This window comes from Ursus maritimus, unplaced genomic scaffold (assembly GCF_017311325.1).
Source record: "Ursus maritimus isolate PB19 unplaced genomic scaffold, ASM1731132v1 scaffold_4, whole genome shotgun sequence".
Lineage (NCBI taxonomy): Eukaryota > Metazoa > Chordata > Mammalia > Carnivora > Ursidae > Ursus > Ursus maritimus.
The window spans coordinates 18455981-18467580 of NW_024426552.1; the positions used below are offsets into that span (position 1 = coordinate 18455981).

The 11600-nt window shown below is 40.9% G+C and overlaps 1 long non-coding RNA gene across 1 annotated transcript in view; it reads left to right on the forward strand.

Moving 5' to 3' along the window:
* LOC103673066 overlaps positions 1 to 9984 on the forward strand; it is a 53981-nt gene extending 43997 nt beyond the window's left edge. Inside the window, exon 4 of the long non-coding RNA XR_571304.2 lies at positions 9210 to 9984. This is a non-coding gene — a long non-coding RNA (uncharacterized LOC103673066). The remainder of the gene's footprint in view (positions 1 to 9209) is intronic.
* Positions 9985 to 11600: the final 1616 nt, after the last annotated feature.

Consider the following 11600-nt stretch of genomic DNA (forward strand, 5'->3'; position numbering starts at 1 on the left):
CTAAAACGTGAGTCTAATTTACTACAACCTCACTGGTTTTAGGAATTATATTTTAAGACCATATACATCAAAAAATCAATAGCAAAATATGGTACTTGGTGTTCATTTGTATGTTTGAATGCTTGTGAGGCTGAATAGTGCTGGCTGTGTTTATTTACGAATCGCGTGGACCATTATTCATTCATTCAAACCTTCTTTCACTCAGTCAGGGCACGAGTATTTTTTTGAGCACTCACAATGTCTGTGCCAGGCGCTGTCTTTGTTTCTGAGCACAGGACAGCGGAGAAATAGAAATCCCTGTTCTTATGGATTTTGTATTCTAGGCTTAAGAAGACAATGACTACGACGAGTGTTAAAATTGTGTAGTATGTTGAATATTGTAACTACTAGGGAAAAAATGAAGCAGGAGGGTAAGAATAAGAAATTTGTTGGGAAGAAGTTGCATTTAGAAGGAGTAGCAGTGAGAAGTACTGTTTGAACAAATACTGGAAAGAGGAGGGGGCAGGTCCCATGCAGGTATTTGAGGAAAAGTGTTGAGCCAGAAACACGAGGTTGTCCGAAGCCATGAGGGGAGGACTGCCTGATGCATTGGAGAAGCAGGGAGGCCAGGTCTGACTGGGTGGGGGAGACTTTGACTTTGACTCTGTTGAGGTTCGTTTGTTTGTCCGGTGGGAGGAGAACAAGGAGAGAAAACATGACTAAACCCAGCAGAAGGAAAAGTGTCAAGAAAGAGGTTGTCAACAAAACCAAACTTAGCCAAAATACCCAGGGAGAAGAAAATGGGAACAGGACAAGCACGGTCAATAAAGAAGGCCGCGGCCAGAGCTCAGTCACGTGGTCACACTCAGCTGAAGAGGGGCACCACGTGGAGTTTAGCAGTGAGAATCAGGGAATACTGATTCTGTATAAAAAGCTTCCAGTCTTTGACAGGTCCAATGCAGAATCGAGGGCGTCATTATCAACAGGGAAAACTGGGAAACTATCCCAGGCCCTTCCCCCCAAATACGAGATCAAAATATCAACGGATGGGTCCCCTGAATATGTTTTCTGAGTGACTGTGTTGGGAATCCAGATTTGTAAAGCACTGAGTGAGTGGTCTATCTTTGGAAATAAGAATATATCAAAACAGTTCTTAAAAAAAAGAAAAAAAAATTGAATAAAGTAGCTCTGGCTATAACACAGAAGAACCACGAGGTGGCAGAAGAACTCCATTCTGTAGGCCTCTTGGCGGCTACTTTAGTTCACTTTTCTTATTCCTCCAATTCCACTCCCCCCTTTTTTCTTTTCTAGTGTGTTGGCTTGATATATATAGAAATTAAGTTCCTTGAAAGGACTGATGCTAATATTCTACATAGATCTCAATATTAAAAAAGGCACAGAGAAGAAAAATACCAGGAGTATTAAATTAGTGAACTATTCAGAATTAATGGCATTAAACACAGCTTTTTGTTTTATGTCGAGGCAAAACGTGTTAACTGAATAAAACTAGATATTGGGAGGTCAAATAACCGTAAGAAAGTTTTTTCCCTGTCTAATAGGTGAGTTTTGAGGCATAGATTTTATAGACATATTATTTATTTATTTTAAAGATTTTAGGTATTTATGTGACAGAGAGACAGCCAGTGAGAGAGGGAACACAGCAGGGGAGTGGGAGAGGAAGAAGCAGGCTCCCAGCGGAGGAGCCCGATGTGGGGCTCGATCCCCCAGTGCCGGGATCACGCCCTGAGCCGAAGGCAGACGCTTAACGACTGTGCTACCCAGGCACCCTGTTAATATGTATTATAGATGTTAAATTTATTCTTAAGAAAAAAACCTAAATTTTTGTTTTTGTAAAGCTAAAAAATCTAATGGTAATTTTTTAATACTGAATTCCAACAAGAAACGTTCTGGAGTCTAAGAGTCAAAGGCTACTGGATTTAAACAGATCCTGTATGAATCCAGTCTCCCCCTCTTTGGAGATCGACCTTGAGCAAATTTCTAAGCACTTCTCTGCTTCTGCTATAAAAGGACATAATAATGCCTAGACCGTAAGGTTGAGGTGAAGAGTCAGTGATGTCACAGGCAAGTGCTTTATGCATCCAAAATTAGGAAAATAAAGTAAATTTAAAACTTCCTTCCTCTTTCCAAACTTTTCCAAAGGGCAGAAGGCTAGAATACACATGTAGCCAGCAGAATCATCATCTAGTTGTTCAAAAACATCACACCGTTAGAATATTTCAGAGTTAAAAAACTGTGTTCACCGTTCTGAAATATCTCTCTACTTCCTGTTAGAAAACACGATATTCTTTGAGATGCCTTTTTTTTGGCTCTATGTGTTGTAATTATACATTTGTCACATAAAGTCTATAATGACTTATGCTCTACAGTGTTATTCAATACGTTGTAGAAAAAGGAGAATGAAGAAGAATGTGTTTTATCAGCAGGCAAGGATTGTCCTCTTTATGCTTTATCCTCTTTATCCTTGCATGTAATTTACTAAAGAGCTGACAAAGTCACAGCACGGGTGGCCTCTCACTAGATTTTTCCGCAGACAGTGAAGAAACTGACACTGAGCCTCTGCTTTCCAACTTGGGTCCACGTTCGCAATCTGATGAGGTTATACAGATCCTTCATTTCCATACTGGGAAAGAAAGAGGTTGCTTATGAGGAGACATAAAGGCCCATGTTCTAGACAAGGCTACCTGCAAAGATGCCATGAGGCTGCTTGGTGACCCCAAATGTAAACACTGAAATGGCTTCAGATTCATCTTTCACGTGGCTGCAGAGAAGAAAGTCATTGAAGCACAGATTAAAGAAAGGTCTGGAAAAATAAAGAGGCACTGGGAAAAATATAGGGAGTTTGTATTGCTGATGAAAGGGCTATCTATGTGAAATACATCTAGTAATATACATTTTTAAAAGATTTTATCTATTTGAGAGAGAGAGACAGAGAGTGCCTGAGTGGGGGGAGGGGCAGAAGGAAAGGGAAGAAGCAGACTCCCCACTGAGCGTGGAGCCTGCCTTGGGCTCCATCCCAGGACCCTGAGATCATGACCTGAGCCGAAGGCAGACACTTAACTGACTGAGCTATGCAGGTGTCCCTAGTAATATTTTGATATATATGATTTAATTGTAAGTAAGTTTTGGAATAACCATCTTTACTTCTAAGGATTGAAAACCTTAAGAGGATTTTAAATTTATGGGTAATTTTGTTACAGTAGTCTGATGGACTTGGACATTATGTTTCTTAAGCCCGTTTGGTGAACTTGAGGAGCAGAGGGGAATACTTTCAGAACTTGAATGGGAGTAGGGGAGATGCTGGATTTCACCGAGCACCTCTTTATTCCTAAATATCAAGTACTGTCTGTAGTGGCTGGCTTCTACTTCTCAGCTAGTTAACAATCTTAAAAATGTAAAATTCCCTTAGCAGATTGTTGACAGCATGTTCTAAGTGTAATTGAATAAAGAAGATTTTAATATTCCCAAGGCAGAAGAGCCAGTGCTTGCTTCTGGAGTTGGAAAGCCTGGAATAATCTTAGCTTCTACTGTGGAAATTCTTCCTGTTCTCAAGGTCTCTATCATGAGATACCATATTCTATTTTTCTTGACTATCTGAGTTAAAATGCTTTTTCTCTTTTCTGTGTGCACATAGCCATGAGCTTATCAAGTGGTATCCACAGTGGTAAACACAGCTGCTTCTTACCACTTCTGACACTGGCATATGGTTATTGGTCTGGCATTTTTCTCGACTCCCGATATCAAAGAAAATCAAGAACAGTTACTCTTTCTCTGTGCTCTTTCTCTCTCTGTCTTTACTGTGGCAAAATAGATGTAAAATTTGCCATCTTAACCATTTTAAATATATGATTCAGTAACATTAAGTATATTCACATTGTTGCACAATGCTCACCACTCCATAGTTTGTGTGGAAGTTTTACGGTTTTTTACATATAAAATCATATAAACTCTGAATAGAGACAAATTTACTTCTTCCTCTCCAATTTGGATGACTTTTATTTCTTTTTCCTGCTTAATTGCTCTGGCTAGAACTTCCAATACTATGTTGAATAGAAGCCAGAAACAAACGAACAAATATTATAGGATCCCACTTATTTGAAGATACCTAATAGTCAAATTCACCGAGATAGAAAATAGAAGACTGTCTAGAGGCTCTGGGGAGGAAGTAATGGGTATGGAGTATCAGCTGTATGTGATGACAATGGTTTGGATATGGTATATGAGCTTTTGGCTCAGACTTGACTTTCAGAGGAAACTAGTCAATATATGATGTTGTTTTGTTATGATTATAAAACAAGAGTCTGGGAACCAAGGGGTAGAAGTAGGATTGTCTCTTTTAATCATCACTCTCAATGACTCACTTAGGGAGCAGATTTGTCTCCACAGTCTTAGGCTGTTCCAGAACAGGACCCAGTAAGACTTCCACTGGATGAAGCTATACTACTCCTAGTCACTCTTGGATCCTCATGTTGGGGGACCAGCAGGTAAAGACAGGAGTTATTATACTGGCGGGGAACTTGAGTCTGATTATCACAAGGAGGTAGTACTGCTGCTACGTAATGGGATCAGAGAGGAGTAGCTCTGGAATTTGGGAATTCACTGAGTTGTCTTTGATGCTTCCATGTTCAATGACAGCTGTGAATAGGCAATTGAGTAACATTGGCTCAGTTAGGTAAAGAAAAACTAAGACTCTGATTTCTAAAGCATAAGGGTCTAGATTATCCAACCAGAAAAGCAAACAAGAACTGCCAATATGCTGTCTAAGGAAGGAACTTGAAAACTGATGATGTGAATGGATTGTGGATATCAGTTCTAGCCTCAGGCCAACTGCAGCAGCCAGGACTGTTACATCAATCCATTGTATTAGGTCTTCGCAGACACTATGGCTGGTCTTAGCTTAAAGGGGACTCTGTAACATTTTAGACTTGAAAGAAGGCATGCCAGGAACTGTGTAATGCTGGAGGAGGACTGCACTGGACATAATACCATCTTTTAATCCACATACTTCTGTGACCTCCAGTTCTGTGCAGGACTTGACTAGACCTGCATAGGTGCCACTGACAGAATCTTCCCCTTGTGCCTTCACTGTGCTCCTCTAACTTCTTGCTAAGGGATTCTCTGGTGCCTTGATATTGGACTTTTTAGGGAACCTGCTTAGAGTCCTTAGACGGTCCTGGGAGATTGAGCACCACACACCAACTTGATAAAGCATTCTTTTATTGAATTTCCCTCATTTCTTGTTTTATTTCCTTCATCTTTCATCCCTGTCTCCTAGGAAAATCACTTTCCAAACAAATTAGTACACCCAAGACTTTGTCTCGGATCTCCTTCCAGAAGAACTAAGGCTAAGACATAGTTGAAACATCCATGAACTAATAAATGGGGGAAAACCCCACTGGGGACAGGATGGCAGAGATAATACCCATCATGGTGGGCTTAATCAATTAAGTGAAATATGAAAGTTAAGAGGCTCTTCTCAGGACATAGGTGAATTAACTTTCAGAATTCCCCAACAAACTCCCAACACAGTTTCCTTCATTTGGGAATTTCATCATTAGCCCAGTGATTGATTGAGTAGAATTAAGTACAATAATTATGCTGAAGAAGTATGGTGTGTATTTTGAAGGTATTAATTGGCATCCCAAGAATGACAGGGTACAGTTCTGCCTTCTAGAACTTCTCCTTGCTGGGTGCCTGATAAGGAGAATGACAAACTCAAGGATTAATAGCCAAAGGAGAAGTAGAGTACCATTTCATCAAGAGTGAAATGTTGATTTATTAAATCTCTCTGAATACATGTTCATCAGTTAAACCAAAGCAAGATTCCTTCTTCTCCCCTAAATCTAATACTGTTCAATTAAATGCTCAGAGAGAGAGAGAGAGAGAAAGGAGATGAAGAGGAAGAGAGAGAGAGAGAAAGATGAAAGATTCTGGAGAGTCAGGCCATGCCTGGGTCTGCTTACTATGCAAATCTGGGAAGTGGGAGAAAAAAGCAGAGAGCTTTCACCAATACTCTTTAAGGATAGTTTAATATTTAAGGTACCTAGTGCAATGTGCCCATGAGCATCTCCATTTCTAATGATTAGGTATTCCTCTCTTGTGAAGAATTACTAGGTGTGGGTGGAGGAGCAGAAGTGGGTGGGGAGGGAGACCGGAAATGAGAGGACTAGACTCACACCCTCCACCCCAGGGCACAGGTGGTGGTGTTAGGAGAGGAGGAGGAGGTGTTTCCTTTGCTCCAAATGTTAGCATTAGCTGTGTTCCCCTTCGTTTGGGGGATTTCACCTCAATCCCCCGGTGCTTGGTCTCCTGCTCAAGCTCTTAGTACGTGGTGGGTTAAGCAACTTCCTGAGCCTGGAAGATGTATGTAAGGCAATTAATCAAATGTTTGATAAGGGATTCTCAGCAGAGGGCAGAGAAGTCTATAGTTCATTTATATAAGGAGGACTTTGCTAGACCATAATAAAACAAGGTAAACAAGATCCTCTGAGATTTACCTGAGAACGCAGAGCACATAATTCTTCACCTGAACCTGTTCCTACATTAGTCAAACAAGTGACTAAGTTTACATGAAGTATAAGAGAAAAATGAATCTGTGGTTTTTTGTTTTTTTGTTTTTTTTTTTTTAGGAAGGAGAGTTCTAGCTGGAGAATCCTTTGAACTAGAGGTTATTTAAAATTACTTAGAACAAATGCTAAGTAGCTTATCAACTGTGTGCAACAACTCCTCTGTGAAAATGACTGTTCAGCCCAATCAAGTTCAGAACATAGGTCCAAGGCAACTCAACCAAACAGGACAAAAGCCTGTCCAGATCAGCCCACGACCCTACAACACTGTTTGTCTTGGCAGCTGTCCGATGTCTGTGCTAAACTAAAGCTGGGAGGCAATGGTGACCATCTGAAAAAGGGAATCTCCTGTGGTTAGTGACTGGCAATAAATTAATAAGTTCACACCCACAGAATGCCTTTGAGCTGAATATGATGAGGGAAGTTTATTTGAATCAGATTATGCAGGCTGACTCTGGAAAACTGAATTTGCCTTGGATGTGTCTCTCTTTCTCTTCTTTTAAGGACTTTGCTAACCCTAGTGTCACATCTGAATGTGGAGAAATATTGCCATTTTGGAAGGAATCTGGGATTTGGAATTAGAAAAAGGCTAAGGTCTAAATGTTTCTATCACCTCCAAAATTCTTATGTTGAAATCCTAATGCCCAATATATGGAATTAGGAGGTGGGCCTCTGGGAGGTGCTTAGGTCATGAGAATGGAGTCCTCAGGGATGAGCTTAATGCTCTTGTGAAAAAGTCTTGAAGAGCGTGTCTCTTTCTCCATGTGAGGACGCAGTGAGAAGGCACCAACCTTCATAATCAGCAAGAGAACCCTCACCAGAAACCAAGCATGTTGGTGCCTTGATCATGGTGCCCAGCTTTCAGAAATGAGAGAAACAAATTTCTGTTGTGAATAAGCCACCCAGGCTGCGGTATTGTGTTACAGCTGCTCGGACAGACTAAGACAAAAAAGTGACACCCAGTCCCTGCTTTGAGTTGGCCAACTCCGTGGCGTTGGGTAACTGATATAACCCTATTGGGCTTCTACTTCCTTATCTTTAAAATAAGGATTCTAACAATACCTATGTTCTAGTATAAGATATCAAGTGATGTGTATGAAGATATTTATAAAGAGAAAAGTGCTATCTACCTCCAAGTCCCAGAATTTCTTCTCTTCCTGGGAAAAGCTTGGGGATGTCCACAGCATGAAATGGACATCACAGATTGGAAAATTTACCTCTTCTTGTGCCTGTCCTTTTGTCTGCCTTATTTTTTGTCCCCTTTGGAGGGCATGATGCCATCCAACTGTGCGTGGTTCTACACCTCAATAACAGCTCCGCAGAAATTGAACTTAATGTATGCCGCAATACGTGTCTGAAAATAAATGAGCCGCGAGAAGGGAAATGCCAGTTCTGCCTCACTCCCGGTGAAATCAAGAGGAGACAGCTGTGCCCATAAATGAAGCCATTTGAAGAGTTAACATGGAAGACAGCGCCGCGTAATTGTGAACTTCTGTGGAACTACTCGCAGACCATGCTCTAGAAATTAATACAAGACTGAAGAAGATGGGAAGGGTATACCAAATGAGAGCCAAACGAATGAATTAGATTTCCCGTCTGGTTCAGCAGCACTGAATCCAAAGACTGCCAGGCTCTGCTGGTCTATGGCTTAAGTGGTATTTTGAATGATTTACACCAAGGCTATGTAGGAAATCAAAGCAAAGCAGGATAAAAATAAAGGATGATTACACTTGTGTTCTTGGTGGGTAAAAACACACTGGAAAAAAGAAATGAACTGGTAATTAAAAATAAAGAATCCCTTATGTTTGTCAATAACTTGAAAGCAAACACATCATGTCTGTCAACATTTTCAGCGTTTATATAATTTCAGAAGAGCTTCTCGTCTACCCGAATGTTTGTTTGTTCATTCACCCATTCATCTAAAAAAAAAAAAAAATTACAGTGTCTTCTATGTACCAGATACCGGACTCAGAGCTTAAATATGCTCCTCATTTAATTCCCAAAACAACCATTCTCAACAGGCATTATTATTATTCCAAGTTTTCAGTTAAGGAAATTGAGTTGCTGAGCTTTTAGTAACATGTCGATGTGATCAATTTAGCCAGAAATGGAACTGAGATTCTTTTTTTTTTTTTTTAAAGACTTTATTTATTTATGTGACAGAGAGACAGCCAGCGAGAGAGGGAACACAGCAGGGGGAGTGGGAGAGGGAGAAGCAGGCTCATAGCGGAGGAGCCCGATGTGGGGCTCGATCCCAGAACGCCGGGATCACGCCCTGAGCCGAAGGCAGACGCTTTAACGACTGCGCTACCCAGGCGCCCCTGGAACTGAGATTCTAATCCAGTTCTTTCCCTTTAGTATCCAATACCCCTTCTTTTACTATAATACCAGTTATGCACTCAATTGGTATGTTAAAGTGAGTTGAAGGTTCTTGAATTTAAAAAATGTGAAGTGTTCTTAACGGCCTCTGAAAATTGGAGGCAACATAATTGTGCATTACCCTTACTTAGAGTGCAGCTGGAGTGGAAGAGGGTGATAAAATTCTGTCTTCCAGTTTGCGCCATTGAGCTCTATTTTACTGCATTCTTATATCAGGGTTCATTCTGCCCGGTAGAAGATAACTTCTTTATCTTGTTTATTTCACAGTTGCCGCGGCCATGGTTTCTCATCAGAAACCTACGTTGGAATCACCTGGAAAGCTTTACAAATGCAGATTTGTATGTCCCATCCCTGCATTATTGAATCAGAATTTCTGGGATTGGGCCAGGGACGCTGCATATTTAACGAGCACACTGGTTCATTCTGACACATGCTCGAGTTTGAGGACCACTGTCCGAGATGATCCTCTATCCGGAGCCCAATCATAGTGGATGGTGGCAAAACTGCTGACCCCATCAGAATCTGATTCCGCTTGTAACTTCCAGGCCATCCCTTCCGGGCCCCCCATTGAGCCAGGCCCTTCCACTACACCACATCACATGAAATTGCGTCACATCAAAGCCCATACTCCAGGATGACTCCTAGTCCACCCAAGTCTGACGCCAAGTTCCGAGTTAGCCTCCATGGACACTAGGAACTCTGGCACATTTCCTATCACAACCTCAGTCCGGGCTGTGGTCTTCCCTTCCTGCCTTCAGTGTCCTGTTTTATGATCCTGATGTGATATCTGGATTCTTTACTGGTCAACATAGGCGTTTAGCTCTACAGAAGAAGAAATCTCTCACCACCAAGTAAATAAAATAATTTTTATCTGGTTGATATAGGTATTGAAATTAAAGATGTAAAAATGTTTATTTACTCCGCTAATTATAAATTAGCATCGTGCAGGATTCATGATTAATCATGCTCTACCTGGAAGCAAGTGCCAAAATGACTCTGCTAACAGAATCTATCTACTGCTGAAATAAATGACTGCACCGAAGGCCGCTTTATTGTAAGTTCCTTAATTTTATATTCTGGTTGCATATTCCTGAATAAAAATTGTTTGGATTCCTCTCTGAAACATTTGGGGTGAGTCTGGAGGAGGTAATTTGCATTTGCTAAACACTGAATCATAAAACTATTTCCATTATTTTGGCAAGGGAAAACATCGTTTATTCTATGAGATTTAAGAACTCATTTAAGATGAGTATTTAAAAAAATGCAAACAACAAAACATTTCTTTTCTGCCTCATGTACATGAGTAGGTCAATATTTAGCGTGAGCAATGGCATAGCTGAGGTTAAGTGAAACCTTTCGGAAGTCTGCACTATCACTGATTTTCTAGCTCAGAAAGTATTTTTGCTGCCAACTCAACTAACCATCAGGGGAGCATTGGCAGTCGGAAAAGGCCTTCACAATTCTCTCTGTTACTGTTGTAAAGTTGTTTGCTTGGACTTTACATTGTTCCTAATGGGAACAACAGGGTAAAGGAAGCATGCCCTGTAGAATCAAAGTGGTGAGGGTTGGCTCTAGACACACCTATGATGAATGGACAGGCAACTTTACATCTGTTACCATTTTCAATTCTGAGCTTTGGTGGAAATGTACTAACCACGATCTTTGCAGTTAAAACTGAATCTGAATTCTGACTCTTTTATAAGGAATCTGGGAGTTAAACTTTGGGTTCTACTCTTTTTTTTTTTTGGTATGAGTAGTGTCTTGGTGTGAACTCTCCTTGCCACATTTTTTATATCTGACTAATCCCAGGGGAAACGGGTCCTTATGCTTCATGAGTCACCTCAGATATTAATTCCTTCTGGAAACCTACTCCAAATTCTCAGGCCAGACAGGTGACCCTTTTCTCTATTCTTTGTATCACTCATCATATTTACTTCAATTGCCTGTGTACATATCTGCACCTTTCTTTTATCTTTGAAGGCAGGTAACTCTGTAGTGTAGTATATGTCATCAAGGATATGTGGATAAATATTGTGGGAAATTCGATCTGTAAAATATGGATAGCAAGGTCTATTTTGAAAAGCAATCACAAAGACCGAATAACAACATTTGTAAAGTTGCTGGCACATAGTAGGCACTTGGTAAATTATAGTTTGCATTCTCCTTCTGTTTCTGGCTATGACAATAACACAATGGCCTCCTTTTCCCCCAGTCTCCATCAAAAGTTTTATGAGACCTCCGGCATGGTCTTTTCTCAGCTTTAGGTCATTGTCATAAATCCCATCTGACATTAGTGTCTGTTGAGGTTGGGTCTCCAGGAAGCAGAAGCTGAGATAGGGTTTGGAGCACAAAAGTTTTATTGGGGAAAATGTCTGTGAAAGAAAGAGAGGGAAAGGGGATTGAGCAGACATGACAAATCTCTGCTTGTCTGGTGGGGGGCAGAGAATAAAGACTGCCCCTTAGAGGAGTCCTGTATTTGGTAGGACTGATGAGGTCTTTTGTAACCTTGCCTTGCTTGGTTGTTGGCTGGGAGTGTCGTAAATAAAGCATGACTGTGGCTACCACCATCCTGATGAATGGCTACTGCCACCACACCCTGAGAAGAGTGTGACCTGGTCTCAAATGCTGAGGCAGATCGGAAGCCGCTGACTGTTGGAG